The sequence below is a fragment of the Musca autumnalis genome, unplaced genomic scaffold (genome assembly GCF_047663935.1).
Source record: "Musca autumnalis isolate F117 unplaced genomic scaffold, ASM4766393v1 scaffold_4, whole genome shotgun sequence".
Lineage (NCBI taxonomy): Eukaryota > Metazoa > Arthropoda > Insecta > Diptera > Muscidae > Musca > Musca autumnalis.
In genome coordinates this window covers 96,739,270-96,753,744 of record NW_027411977.1, presented here as the reverse complement: position 1 = coordinate 96,753,744, position 14,475 = coordinate 96,739,270, and positions in this window count along the sequence as shown.

The following is a 14,475-nucleotide window of genomic DNA, read 5'->3' as shown; positions in this document are numbered from 1 at the left end:
GCGAAAAACTTTTGAAAATGTTCGATTTTTGTACTTTTTTCTCAGATTCTGGTCCATAGATACCAAACCGCCCAATATTTAAGGATACCGTCAACTACGAAAATGTACATAAGATTACAGTGAACAACTTTTTAGAACACATATCGACCTTTTGTAGAAAATTAACTTATGTTGAAACTGAGGTACGGGGTACTGTAACTCGCGAACAGTTGTACTATACCATAACTTTTCAATGCATTTCGGTAAAATAAACTGTTTTAGCCCGATTTACCGATGGGTTTCTTAAAATAATAATTTGAGCGGAAGCTGTGGTCGTTTTAATGTAAACAAGTAAAAAAGTATCAGTCGGCTTTGCCGACAGAGATATACCCTCAGCCTGTGTATACTGAAACAATTTTTTTCCAAAAAAACATATGTATTTAGGGGTTTTTAAACATGTTGGGCGTTTGAACCGACAAAAATGTTGATTAGGATTAAAGATCAAAAGTTTTGCGGAGGAGATACTAAAAGGAATGGATCGACATTGACCATTGTGGAAGTGGATCTTCAGCCACTGAATATGGTGCCTATGGGGGTTTTACACCCTGCGGGCTGTTTGCTCAAGAAGTATGGACTTGCCCCTGAAAAAAACTTTTACCATCGTAATTGAGGCAGCGAATGCAAGTTCCTTCAACAAAAATGAAAGTCATTCGATATCAGGTCTTAAAGTGAACTTGTCCGAAATTTTGTGTGGGAAGTACCGGATAGAGTAGACAAATATAGTCCATATGTGAACCTGATCTATATCTGGTAGATATATTAGGATGTGTAAAGGATGGACTAATTCGGCCACTCCCTTCAAGAGTTACCGTACGAACAATTTTTCCGAACATTTTTGAACTTTTGTGGGGGAGGTACCTGAAGGAGTTGACCGATATGGCTTATCTTCGAACTTGTTTGGACAAAATATTACTGAGGCCAAATTTTGGATCGAATCGGCAGATCCGTTCGAAAGTTATCTTGCGCTCCAACCACCCTACACGGTGTCATAGTGGTTTTTTGAAATTTTCAGGCTATTTTCTCAGAAAGTGTGGACTTGCCCCTGATAAAACTTGTACCGTCGTATGAAAAATATATATGTATAAAAAATAGGAAAAAATCGTTGAAGGAAACGAGTTTTTTGTGTTAATTTCCTATTAGTGGAGAGAGGTTTCTAATGTATGATTTTTAAATATATCCACTTTATATACCTCAAACGGATGATGACATTTTGAAGACTGAATTTTTGACTTTTTGCTCTAATCGCGACGCGAGGCCGGTTTTATTTAAAAGCTTATTATGTGATTGTAGTACTCGCAATTTCGCAATTTTTAATGCATAACTTCGGCGTGCAACCTTCAATGGATCACATCAATCTGCGCCCAAAGCCGAAATTTTTGTGTGTACATTTTTCTAAAAAAACAGTTTTTTGGATTCAAAATTTACAAATGCCATTCGATTTCAGTGGAAACCAGCGTGAATTTAGTTTTTTACGTTCTGAATCTAACAAGCCTTTGCGTGTCTAAATCCATCCACTAGATCGGCGGATATGATACCCCTCAAATTTCGAAAATCTGCAAAAAATGTTTTTGAAAATATCGCGTATTTAGACGCGTTTTAGTCGTGTTATTCCTACTTAGATAAATAGAGCGAAACGCCTGTTTAAAATGTGAGAAAACAGATATTGAAAAACGTTCGCGAATCCGGAGATATAATAGATTTTTCCTAAAAACTGAGTGCGATGCTACATCCACTGTTCTTCATGGATCGCATTGAAATGACATAGGATGATGTATTTTTTAATGGTGATCATTGAAATCGGATGCGCATAAAATGCAAATGTACTTCGTGGAAATTACGGGCATTTTACTGTTTTTTGCACCCTAACATGCAAATGATGCTACATCGTGGTCGCCAAATGGAATTTCACAAAGTGTATATCAAATAAGAGGGATTGACTCACTGTTTTGGAAAATCGGATGCGCATTTTGTGATTTCCACTATTACTCGGTTTCTATGCATTTCAAGTCAGATCTGGCACAATGAACCTAGGCAAACTGGTCAATCCTCTTCAACTCTCCATGAAGAAATCTAATCTGAAAATAACGGTTGGAATAATTACGGGTCACAGCAGAATAAGATTAATGACCTGTAAATGGACGCTGTCCTATGCTGACATCCCGTAAACTGCGAATCATGGATGACCATGCGATCACTCTCTGACAACCTTCAGCCATACCGAGCCAACAAGTTTGCTTCTTCTTACCAAGGGTCTGAAGTGGCAACAGCGAGAATGAACTGCTGCAGTACCATAAAACGCTTAAAGAATCACTCTCTCTCTCTCTCTCTCTTCTAAAAACTCTCTCGGAATATCTCGGTCACTTACTCTTTCTGTCCACAATTATACATTTTCTTAAACTTCTCTTTCCAGCAATCTATTAGGACGAACACAGTGGATTACTAGGTCTACGAGTGAAGTAGCCATCTACTACCGCAGCTGCGGGTCCAATAATCTTACTTAGCTGACTTTTTACAGAACATTTGTTCCATAAACGAACCTAGAAAATATCCCCAATCCTCTCTGTTTTCCCAAATTGGGGTATGGAGTTTTCTGATGTCGAGTTTCACTTGTTCGCTCCAACGAAGCCTGCAGCCCGTATTTATACGCCTTTTTAGCGGGTTCATCATAACTTATTCTTATGACATGTCCTAACCAAAGCAATGGTTGTATCTCGATTCGTTCAACTATACTGTCGTTGTATATTTGATACAGCTCGCTGTTCATACGACATCGATATTCGCCGTCAACGCAGATTGGCCCGTAGATCTATCGGAGAATTTTTCGCTCGAACAAACCAAGGCCTATCTGCTTCCGCAAGTACCAATGCTTCGGAACCATATTAGCAGAGGCAGAATCAGTGCTTTGTAAAGTGTTACTTTTGTTTAACGAGATGTGGCTTTATTCTTTAACTGCTTACTTAGCCCAAAGTATTATTCTTCGTATTTCACAACGAAGTCTTTTACTACTTTAAAAGTATAGGAACCAACTTCCACTGTTGTTCCGAGTTTAGCAGGTTCCCTTTCGACTTTTGCAAAGTATCAGTTACTTCCAATACTGATCGACCCATGATGTCAATGTCGTTGATATAAGCAAGTAACATACGAGTATGGCTGTTTGTGTATAGTGTTTCACTTCTTTTGACCTTCACATCTCGTATAACCTGTTTTAACAGGATGTTGAAGAGATCACACGACAGAACGCATCTTTGTCTGAAACCCCTTTTGGTAATAAACTCTTCAGAGAGGTTCTTTTCTATTTTAACTGACGATCGAGTATCAGTTAATGTCATTCTTCAAAGCCGAATGAGCTTTTCGGGATATCATGGCTCGGTATACCTTTGAACGTATAGGACTGTTGAAGGCTGCTTTATAATTGGCAAAAAGATGGTAGTTGTCAATGTTATCAATAGTGGATTTGACCTATCTAAAACCGCACTAATAAGGTCCAATGCTTTCATTGAAATCATTGATTAGTCGCTCACACAATATGCCTGTTACTATCCTATATGCAATTGGGAGCACACTTATGCCCCTGTAATGGGAGCACACAGTCCTATCTCCCTTCTTGTGGACTGGGCATAGGATGCCAGATGGTGCTAACTAGCTGATGCATACACCTTAACAACGTGTCGCCTCCGTTTTTGAACAGATCGGCTGGCAGGCCATCGACTACTGCTGTCTTACTACTCTTCAGCCGGTTTATTGCTATCTTTACCTCATCTTCATCATACCGTCCTCAATACTATCTTCTGGGATAGGATCTGTGGTAACTTCGTCGTTTTCGTTAGTATTGAATACAAACAGTTTGGAAAATGCTCTTTCCATATCGAGAGTACGCTATCTGTATCATTTACCAAATTTCCTTGCTGGTCTCTGCAGGAGGATATGCCTGTACCAATGCCATCAGTTTGATGTTTCACTCTTTGGTAGTATTTTTGGACTTCATTCTGGCTCTTGTACATCTCGATTTTTTCTCACTCCTGCTTTTTAATTTCACTCTTTTTCCTGCGGAAAAGACATTTCTCCCGATACGTCTATCGTACGCTACGCGTTGCTACTGATTGTAAAGTAGCCCTTTTTTCTATTCGGTAGCCTATACTTACAATTACAAATAGAATTCTAGAATTACAATTTCAATGTTTCGAATTACAAATGTAATGCTCGAATTATAAATAAAATACATCGAATTACTTTTGAAAATGGTGTAGACAATTGGACGGAGAAATATCAAAAAATAACTTGGTTGACTGGAGAATTTCTAATTATATCTTCAGCCTTTAAGGCCTTCACCAAACAGATGGGGGAGGGGTTCATTTTGAAAACAAAACAGTTTTGATTTTTATCAGTCTTGAAAAACTCACACATATATTCCAAAATGTTCAAAAATTTACATATACTATCACAAATGCTGTCGGGCATACTGATAGTGAGTAGAGGTCTTTAGGCTAAAGAGTGTATATAATATACATTAGGGCTATAACCGATCGATTCGGCCAAAAAATTCTCGCACCGACAGCATAACTTTCTAAAGGCCTTTTGATAATTTCTTCTTTGTAAAATTTTGATTTTAATTTTTTGGACCTATATTTGTACATTTTATATTAGACTTATGTAAAATGGTCCGAAATTGAAGATTATATCCCATTTCAATACAAAATAGCGTATTTCAGAACGATTTGATGTCGTTAGAAAACAAACAAGAGAAATAACTGCAATGGAAAACTTAAATGCAATCGGTGCGGGAACATTTTTAACGCTAAGGAAAAATCGAGAACGCATTTCGTAGCTCTTTTTATTATTAAGTGAAATTTATTATTAATTTATTTGTTCGAAAATATTTACATAGTTTACTTAGAAAACTAATCTTTGATGATATGGTTAAAAACAAAAACATGCTAGAAGTATTCGTTTCAGACAATTTGGAATCGTTTAGCTAGGTCCGTCCGTCTGACTGGCTGACTGGCATGGCAGAACTACCAGGTAGTGGTATCACACCAGCTGATCGAATATGAAAAGTCAAATCCCTTTATAAAAATATTATTTTTGTTGTAATTTCCCCAACAACATAAAGAAAGTTTTGACATAACATATTCAAAATTTTACGATGCCACTACCTGGGTAATTGTGCCATGCTGACTGGATAATAATATTTTGTCATAACTTATATCAAGTTAGAAGATGGTCCATATCGGCCCACCCCCTTGGGCACCTCACCCACAAAAGTTCAAAAATGTTCGCTAAAAATGTGCGCACCATAACTTTCGAAGGAAGTAACCGATGTGGTCCATACTATGCACATCGTACGAGGTTTACCAGACCTAGATCTAGTTCAAATATGAAACTGCCCATATGAGGGGACCGATATATTGGTCCACTCCTATGGATACCTCTCACACCAAATTTCCTAAGACCTCCTCCCGAAACGTTTTGACCATTTTTTTTTTGGAACATATTTTTTGGCCCCAATTACCACGGTACAAGTAAGTAAGGGGTAAGTCCACACTTCCCGAAAAAATGGTCCGAGAGTTGTAAAAAAACTCCCTAGGGCTACAAAATGTAGTGTCTGGTGCTAAAAATACATGGTTAGATCAGGGGTGTCGAAAGGCTATCGATGCGAAGAACGCGGCATACAGGACAATCCTGGAATCAGAAGCGACACAAATGAAAACAAGTAAGAGAGGTCTATAGTCGGACGGGGCCGACCATGTGATACCCTACACCACTACCCCTGTGCAGCATAGATGGTCTGTCGGAAATAATGACGTATTTGACATACATTTCTGATATTGATATTTGATATTTCTAATATTGAAAAATTGACATTGTTTAGCCCCTTCTGCTACACCTTTAAATTTTCTTTGAATACACTGTGACACAAAATGGAACTCAAAGTCTGGGGGTGGAAAATTTCTTTTGAATATGAAAGTACTTGATGAGTATACTAAGAACTCAAAAGGAAATTTTCGTCATAGGTCAAGTTTCTGAGATATCGCGCGATGAAGTTTTTGATTTTTCCCTATAATACTTGGTAAAATAGCTCAATATCTCTATTTGGCGTTGTTGTAGCTTCATTTTGAGGTGACATGTCTTCAGTCAAATCGATTGGCGAATCTGTAGAACATTTCATTCTTCTAACTCAATGCCTTTCATGTCCTTTTCGTCCTTTATTTCTTGAACCGTAGTGAAAGTACCACAAGATGAGATTTTTCAGCATCCAAATATTCTACAAAAATGTTGATCAGAAGATTTTAGCTACGGTTCTCTTTGACAGCTAATCGATTCTGTCACATTTTCATTGTCCTTTTTGACATTTAATCGGTTTTGGTTCAGAAATAAACTATGTTTTGTTTTTCTGTATATTCGGCATTGGTTATTTATTGGTATGTAGACATAACAGTTGGTTATTGCTTATGTAGACATCTGGGGTGCTTCTGAAATATTTACCACAAATAGCTCTTGTAATGGTGAACACGTTAATAACAAATTTTCTTGGAGGATAGATCCGGTTATCTCAATTTTTGATCCGGATATTCCGACATTAAAACGGATTTTTGAACCGGTTTTAAAAAACCGATTAAACTTATATGTATACCGTTAAAAATCTTAAAGAGTTGTCAATCAAATTAAATTAATTCGTTTCTGAAAACTTTGTTAGTTGCAGTTCTAGAACAAAAAAACCGATTTCTTAAACCGTTTTTAAGGAAAAATATCAAAACGCGCAAATATGGAGATCAAAGGCTGGGGGGCGAACAATTCTTTTTGGCGATGAAAGTCGATGAAGATAATAATACGAACGCGGAAGGACAGTTACGCCGTAGGTCAAACTTCTGAGTTATGGCGCGATCAAATTTCGCTTGTTTTCATGTAGGTATGTAGGTATGTATAGTTTGTCAAGAAAGAATTCATTTCGCCATAACTCAGAAGTTTGACCTACGGCGTAACTGTCCTTCCGCGTTCGTATTATTATCTTCATCGACTTTCATCGCCAAAAAGAATTGTTCGCCCCCCAGCCTTTGATCTCCATATTTGCGCGTTTTGATATTTTTCCTTAAAAACGGTTTAAGAAATCGGTTTTTTTGTTCTAGAACTGCAACTAACAAAGTTTTCAGAAACGAATTAATTTAATTTGATTGACAACTCTATAAGATTTTTAACGGTATACATATAAGTTTAATCGGTTTTTTAAAACCGCTTCAAAAATCCGTTTTAATGTCGGAATATCCGGATCAAAAATTGAGATAACCGGATCAATCCTCCAAAAAAATTTGTTATTAACGTGTTCACCATTACAAGAGCTATTTGTGGTAAATATTTCAGAAGCACCCCAGATGTCTACATAAGCAATAACCAACTGTTATGTCTACATACCAATAAATAACCAATGCCGAATATACAGAAAAACAAAACATAGTTTATTTCTGAACCAAAACCGATTAAATGTCAAAAAGGACAATGAAAATGTGACAGAATCGATTAGCTGTCAAAGAGAACCGTAGCTAAAATCTTCTGATCAACATTTTTGTAGAATATTTGGATGCTGAAAAATCTCATCTTGTGGTACTTTCACTACGGTTCAAGAAATAAAGGACGAAAAGGACATGAAAGGCATTGAGTTAGAAGAATGAAATATTCTACAAAAAGATTCGCCAATCGATTTGACTGAAGACATGTCACCTCAAAATGAAGCTACAACAACGTCAAATAGAGATATGGAGCTATTTTACCAAGTATTATAGGGAAAAAATCAAAAAATTCATCGCGAGATATCTCAGAAACTTGACCTATGGCGAAAATTTCCTTTTGGGTTCTTAGTATACTCATCAAGTGCTTTCATATTCAAAAGAAATTTTCCACCCCCCAAAAATGCTGCTGCACAGTGATATCAGTATACACCTAATATAACTAAACATATAAGCCCCTACAAATATTCCCAGTTACAATGCATTTGCAATATCTCTGATATTCGACCGACGGCCATTGCTCCAATTTATTCAAAACTACAAAGCTATGTAAAAATTGTCAATTGAAGATCTATCGTCCAAAAATTGTGCACTTATACCAAACATATGACATCAAAAATATATTTTATACCGTTAAAAAATAACTGAAATAGAGATCCAAATAATTTGCATGCAAATAAATTTATAAATCCCAAAATTAATCATATCAAATATATCCAAGGATTGTGTAGGTTTTTGCCACCACATTCACCAAAATAAATATTCAAAAAAAACTTTAACGGTAGCGATACCGAGTAGATTTTGAAAAAAGATGGCGAAGCGACACATGTTGCAATGAAAGTAAAAATTTCCAAAAATTTCCAACATCGGTCCATGTTTTGGTAAAGCTCCCACATAACGGTACTTCGGATTTCCGGATGTTCATTTATTCCCGGTGGTCACAAAACATCTCCACCAAAAATTTCCCACATAGGTCCATGTTTTGGTATAGCCCCCATATTGCGGTACATCGGATTTCCGGATGTTCAATTATTTGAAGTTTGACAAAAATGACAAATAAGTTTGTTGAATTTACGAATCTTGCTAAGAACTTTAGCTTTATAGCTAATTGTAAAATACATAATGAGTAGACAGCGGAATCCTATGCAAATGCATATATGGTTAGGATGGTCGTAGAGAACATCGGATTAGACATAAACTCGTTTTATCACAAAATAAAACGAATTAGGCATATTTGCATATTTTGACATATTTGCATATTTTGCATATTTTGACATATTTGCATAAAATGAGCATATGCAAAACCATATGCAAAAATATATAAAAGGATTTGTGGTCTAAAATCCCACCGAAATGACTGAAATGTGGTATTAAGTCTTCGTTAGGAATATGAAACTTTACACCTGAAATGTTTCCGCATGGATCCACGTTTCATATAGCCCCCATAGAACGGTACCTCCCGATTTCCGATATTTTGAAAGTTGTGGCCTCAACATCACACTTAAAAGGCTGACATTTTGTATCAAGTCTTCCTTGGCGGTATAAAACTTTCCACCTGAAATTTGTCGGTATAGGTCCACGTCTTAATATAGCCCCATAGAACGGTAACTCCCGATTTTCGCTTTTTTGAAAGTTGTAGCCTCAATATCCCACCAAAATGACTGAAATTTGGTATTTAGTCTTCGTTGGGGGTATAAAACTATCCACCTGAAATTTGTCGGTCTTCATATAGCCCCCATAGAACGGTACCTCCGGATTTCTGGTATTTAGAAGGTTGTGGCCTCAATATCCCTCCAAAATGGGTGGAATTTGGCATTAAGTCCTCCTTGGGGTATAACACTTTGCATCTGAAATTTGTCGGTATACACGCAGAGAAAAAAATATGTTTGATCCAACAATATTCCAAGAGCAAAATGTATATTGTTAACATATTGTTGGATTCCTTATGTAGTATTGTCAATCCAACAATCACACTGGACTATATTATGTCTTCTAAATATAAATATGTATTGTCACTTTGTCACTATAACGCTTTGGACCAAACATGTAATTACGATAGTTTTGGTCAGAGGTAACAATATATGTTGTTGCAATTCACAATAGTTTTGGTCCAAATGGACAATAAATATTGTTAGAACTTACAATTGTTATGGTCAGAGTTAACAATATTTATTGTTGCAATTCACAATAGTTTTGGTCCAAATGGATAATAAATATTGTTAGAACTTACAATTGATTTAGTCAGAATTAACAATATTGATTGTTACAATTCACAATAGTTTTGGTCAAAATAGAGAATAAATATTGTTAGAACTTACAATAGTTTTGGTCAGAAGTAACAATATTTATTGTTGCTATTCACAATAGTTTTGGTCAAAATGGACAATAACTATGGTTAGAACTTACAATAGCTTTGGTCAGAAGTAACAATATTTATTTTTGCAATTCACAATAGTTTTGGTCAGAAGTAACAATATTTATTGTTGCAATGCGAAATGGTTGGAATAAAAATTGTATACCTACCTTTTTAATGTGTTACATTTAATAAAATATAAAAAGTTTCATTGTATTATTTATTTCATATATGATTATTAAAAAAATTTAAATAACACTGATTTGAGATAATTTTAATTTCGATTGACGCTAATTTTTTTTTAGTTTAACAAAGATTCGTCTCTTGATGTGCAAATAAAGCATGTTGGTAAACTATTTCAAGTCGTTAGTAGAATTTGAAGCTAAATTAAAAAAGAAAATATGTTAGAAATAACTCTTAGTAAAAGTACAAAAAGAAGATACTTACTAATTAATTGTATGCCCAAAACAAAATCGGTTGAAGAAATGTATTGTTGCACCAAATTACTGAATATAACTTGTTTTAGAGAGTATTCTTATTAAAAATTTCAACTTCAGCTGTCGGTGATTAGTTTCATGTTCTTAACTATATTTAAAAAGTCTGCAGCAAAACAATCCTTAACCCGCTAAATAATAAAGTTAGTTAAAAACAGACACACAAAACTACGCAATAAAATACAAGTGTCAGCAGTAGTCGTTTTTTTGGTTTCAATGAGCATGTATTGCAAAAATTATTAGACTGCTGCAACGCGCTCTTTATATTTTAAATTAAAATAGAATTCCGACAATTTGTTCACAAAAACACAAATTTGAGAAAAAAAAAACTATTTCTATTTTCTCTTCGTATAATAAGTTTCAACCACCTTTTTTGTTTTTAGCTCTCCACAAAACACACACACATAACAACTTACATACGATAGTAGAAGAAGATATTCAAAAGAGGTGGTGTCAAACAACAATGAAAAATAGTATTGGTAAAAATGGACAATAAATATTGTTAGAATTCAGAACAGTTGAGGTAAAGTTATCTATACTTACAATAGTTTTGGTCAAAACTACAAACGCGTGTCGTAAACATTATTCAGTACAAAAAGAACCCAAAAGGGATCGACGTTTTCAAGACAATTTAATTAATTGTGTCAAAGATGTATGAATTATCGGAATTCTTCTTTAATATCTCCTTGCAACGCAAATTCTGCTTCAACTACCACTTTTATATTTACCGCTTCACAAAAACACATGAGAAAACCAAAAACAAAAAAAAAACTACATGGCATTTTAAAAGTAGATAACGCCATAAAAAAATAAAACACCGACAGTTTTAAAATAGTAAAGAATTCAATAGATTTAATAATGTATGACACTTTTATTATTAGATTTTTTACATTTTTGTCTTGGAATGTTGTTTTTCTAAGTTTATAATCACTAATATTTTACTTTTTTTGATCCACTTTCTTTGACTACCAAACTGATTAGGGACAAAGAATACACAAACACAAATAACATCACCGGCTGCCACAAATAAACTAAAGAGAGCAAAACAAGAATGCAGCTACTAGAATCCAGAGAAAATACTCAACAAGTTAACGGGAGAGAGTATAGTCAAAAATATGTATTTTTGAACTTATAATAGAAATTTTCAATCCAAAATTGTGTATCTACTGAAAAAAAAAACAAAATAACAGTACGTATTTAAAACTACAACAAAAGCGAATTTTTTAAATGACAATATTTTTTGTAAAAATTCTAGATTATGATAGTTCCTACCAATCGGTATTGTTAATGATTTTTACAATGTTGCGGAATTTCGAAAGTTGTTTTTGTTTTTTATGTTTGGAGCAAAAGATTGTATTTTTGGATTTGCAATACAATGCTTGAACAAAACAAATACAATTTTGGAACAAAAATATAAATTTTTGTTCCAACAAAAGCGAAAAATATTTTTTCTCTGCGTGTAGGTCCACGTCTTCATATAGCCCCATAGTACGATACCTCTCGATTTCCGGTATTTTGAATGTTGTGGCCTCAATATCCCGCCAAAATGGCTGTAATTTGGTATTAAGTCTTCCTTGGGAGTTAACAATTTCCCACCTAAAATTTGTCGGTTTAGGTTCAGGCCTTCGTATAGCTCCAATAGAACGATACCTCCCGATTTTCGGTATTTTCAAGGTTGAGGCTGTGGTTATACATTTCACTATTCTATTGACTTGTCTGAAAAAAATTAAACAGAAAAATTGTATATACAAACATGACATAAATACAACAAGATAAGAAATTTTTTTGCTATCATTCTTCAGTGAATGGCTTTTGAATTTAACATAATGTTATATCACGATATGGTGATATAACATTTTTTTTTTCTTTTATACATTTTTACGTATTTAACCGAATTTACCGATCCAATTGACATAGAATTATTCTTGAATAGATCCTTGAATTCATAAATTTCGTTTCTGATACCATTACATGAAATGTTCCTCCTTGGTTGCGAATATGCCCAGTCCTAAAATTTGACATGAATCGGTCCAAAAATAGGGGTTGCATAAAATTCCGCTGTCTAATAATGAGAAAACGGTTATTTTTTTTTAATTTTTGGTGTAATAATCTTTTTAATTTGGAAAGTCAAATTCAATAGTTAACACAAAATGCGTTTTCAGCTAAATCGATTTTTAGAGTTACGATACTCTTTAAATAGGTAAGCGATTCATGTGTTCTTTGTGTGAATCTTAATTTTTCAAAGATTCACAAGTATACGCCTGATATAAAAGCTTTAAGGTAAGTAATTTTACCAATGAAAGCGATTGCATTTTTTTGCCGGATGCCCGCCCTTTGGGTATGTAACCAATAACATTTGTAAGGTAATAAAGAACGTGACAAAAATGATAATTGAAATGAAGTAATGATTTTGTTGCGGCTAACTGCCTTTATGACCCACATTTCTTTAAGTCAGAAAAGAAAAAAGTATGTACGGACGGTTGGCGTACACTTCAACTGGTGGTGGAATATTATGTAATACATAAATATGATTTAATACAATAAACCATTAAAAATTATTGTTCAAATTTTTTCAATTAATAATTTGTGGTATTTGTATTGGATTATTGCAGTATTTGAACTTTTTCTTCAATGCTATATCTTGCACCAACACACATACATACATACTCGTATGTATGTACATAATTTTTGTCACCAAGCTTGTAAAACTTTCAGCTTTCTGTTTGAACGTTACACAAAATATTTTCATAAGTAATTAACACCTTTAACAAATTTATTGACAGTCGAGTCGACGAGTCTCAGATGCTGATGATGAAAACCACATCGTGTTTAATTTAGTGTTTTCATCCATAATTGTTAGAAACTTTTTATTTGGTAAAATATTAAATCAAATATCGATGGGAAAGTAAGTAAATTGTTGTTAACCAGCATTGATGAGTTGACCAAACATAAAAAGAAAAAAACATAGAGTCTCTTCATAAATACTTGAATATTTATGGAAGCACACTGGGATGTTCAGCATTGCCGCATTAAACATTTTCGACCAAACTTATGACTACAACGATCATGCAATCAACTTTTTGCTCTGAATGAAGAACTGAATTATTTTGTTTTGAATTGTTCTGTGATACTGTACCTTTTATCACAGCCTATATATGTCGTTGTATCATCTTTGTGTGGAATATGGGGAAGTTTATCTTTCAAAACCCTATTGAACTTCTCCCAGTTCATTCTTTTGGGATTGCGGAAATATTTAATTGGTGCTCATTTTTCGGGTATGTTGAAAAGTTGTGATTGTGATCTGAGATAGACTTCTTATCGGATACTCTCCAATTATTTATTTTGATTTGTCGTCTATCGGAGTGAGATCAATGACCTCCTGCTACCCCAAAACTTATCCAATCTTGGAATATACACGATAGTTAGTTCTAAGCAGAGTTTCGGAGTCGGAGTAGGAGTCTACGTGCCGGAGTCGAGCAACTTTGCTGGAATCGGAGTCTGAGCCGACTCCGGGCAATTTTTTGTACATTATACAAATATAACACTAAATTCGGAATACCAATTTTTTTGTCAAAACACATTATTTATTTGAAAAGAAATCTATAAGAAAATATATAAGCGAACGGTAGTTAGAGGACGATTCATAGAATATTTACTATCATTTGAAGTCTAGAATTTTTTAACTGTATTATTGATTACAAAATTCACGTGAAAATATTTGTTGGTCCAATTGATCCTTTAATTTTTTGCAAGCAAAAGTAAATTTCTCTACTGTCTACTGTTTTTTTTTTTCATCTTGTCTTTTGTGATAAATCACCCTTGTCTTCTATTAAAGGACCTGTTGGACTCCGTCGAAGGACACTTTGGTCTCTTCGGATTTCCTACTGATTACACTGTGACATCATGGAAGTCAAGGTCTAGGGGGGAAAATTCCCTTTGGGAATGATAGGCAATATTTCTGAGTATGACGTAATGATTTTTTTTTTTGATTGGCCCCCAATAACGCCTGAAAAAATACGTTATAGCTTCTTTTGATGATATTGTTTCATCATCTTTTTGTAGAATATTTGACCTTATTGCTCAGTTCCTG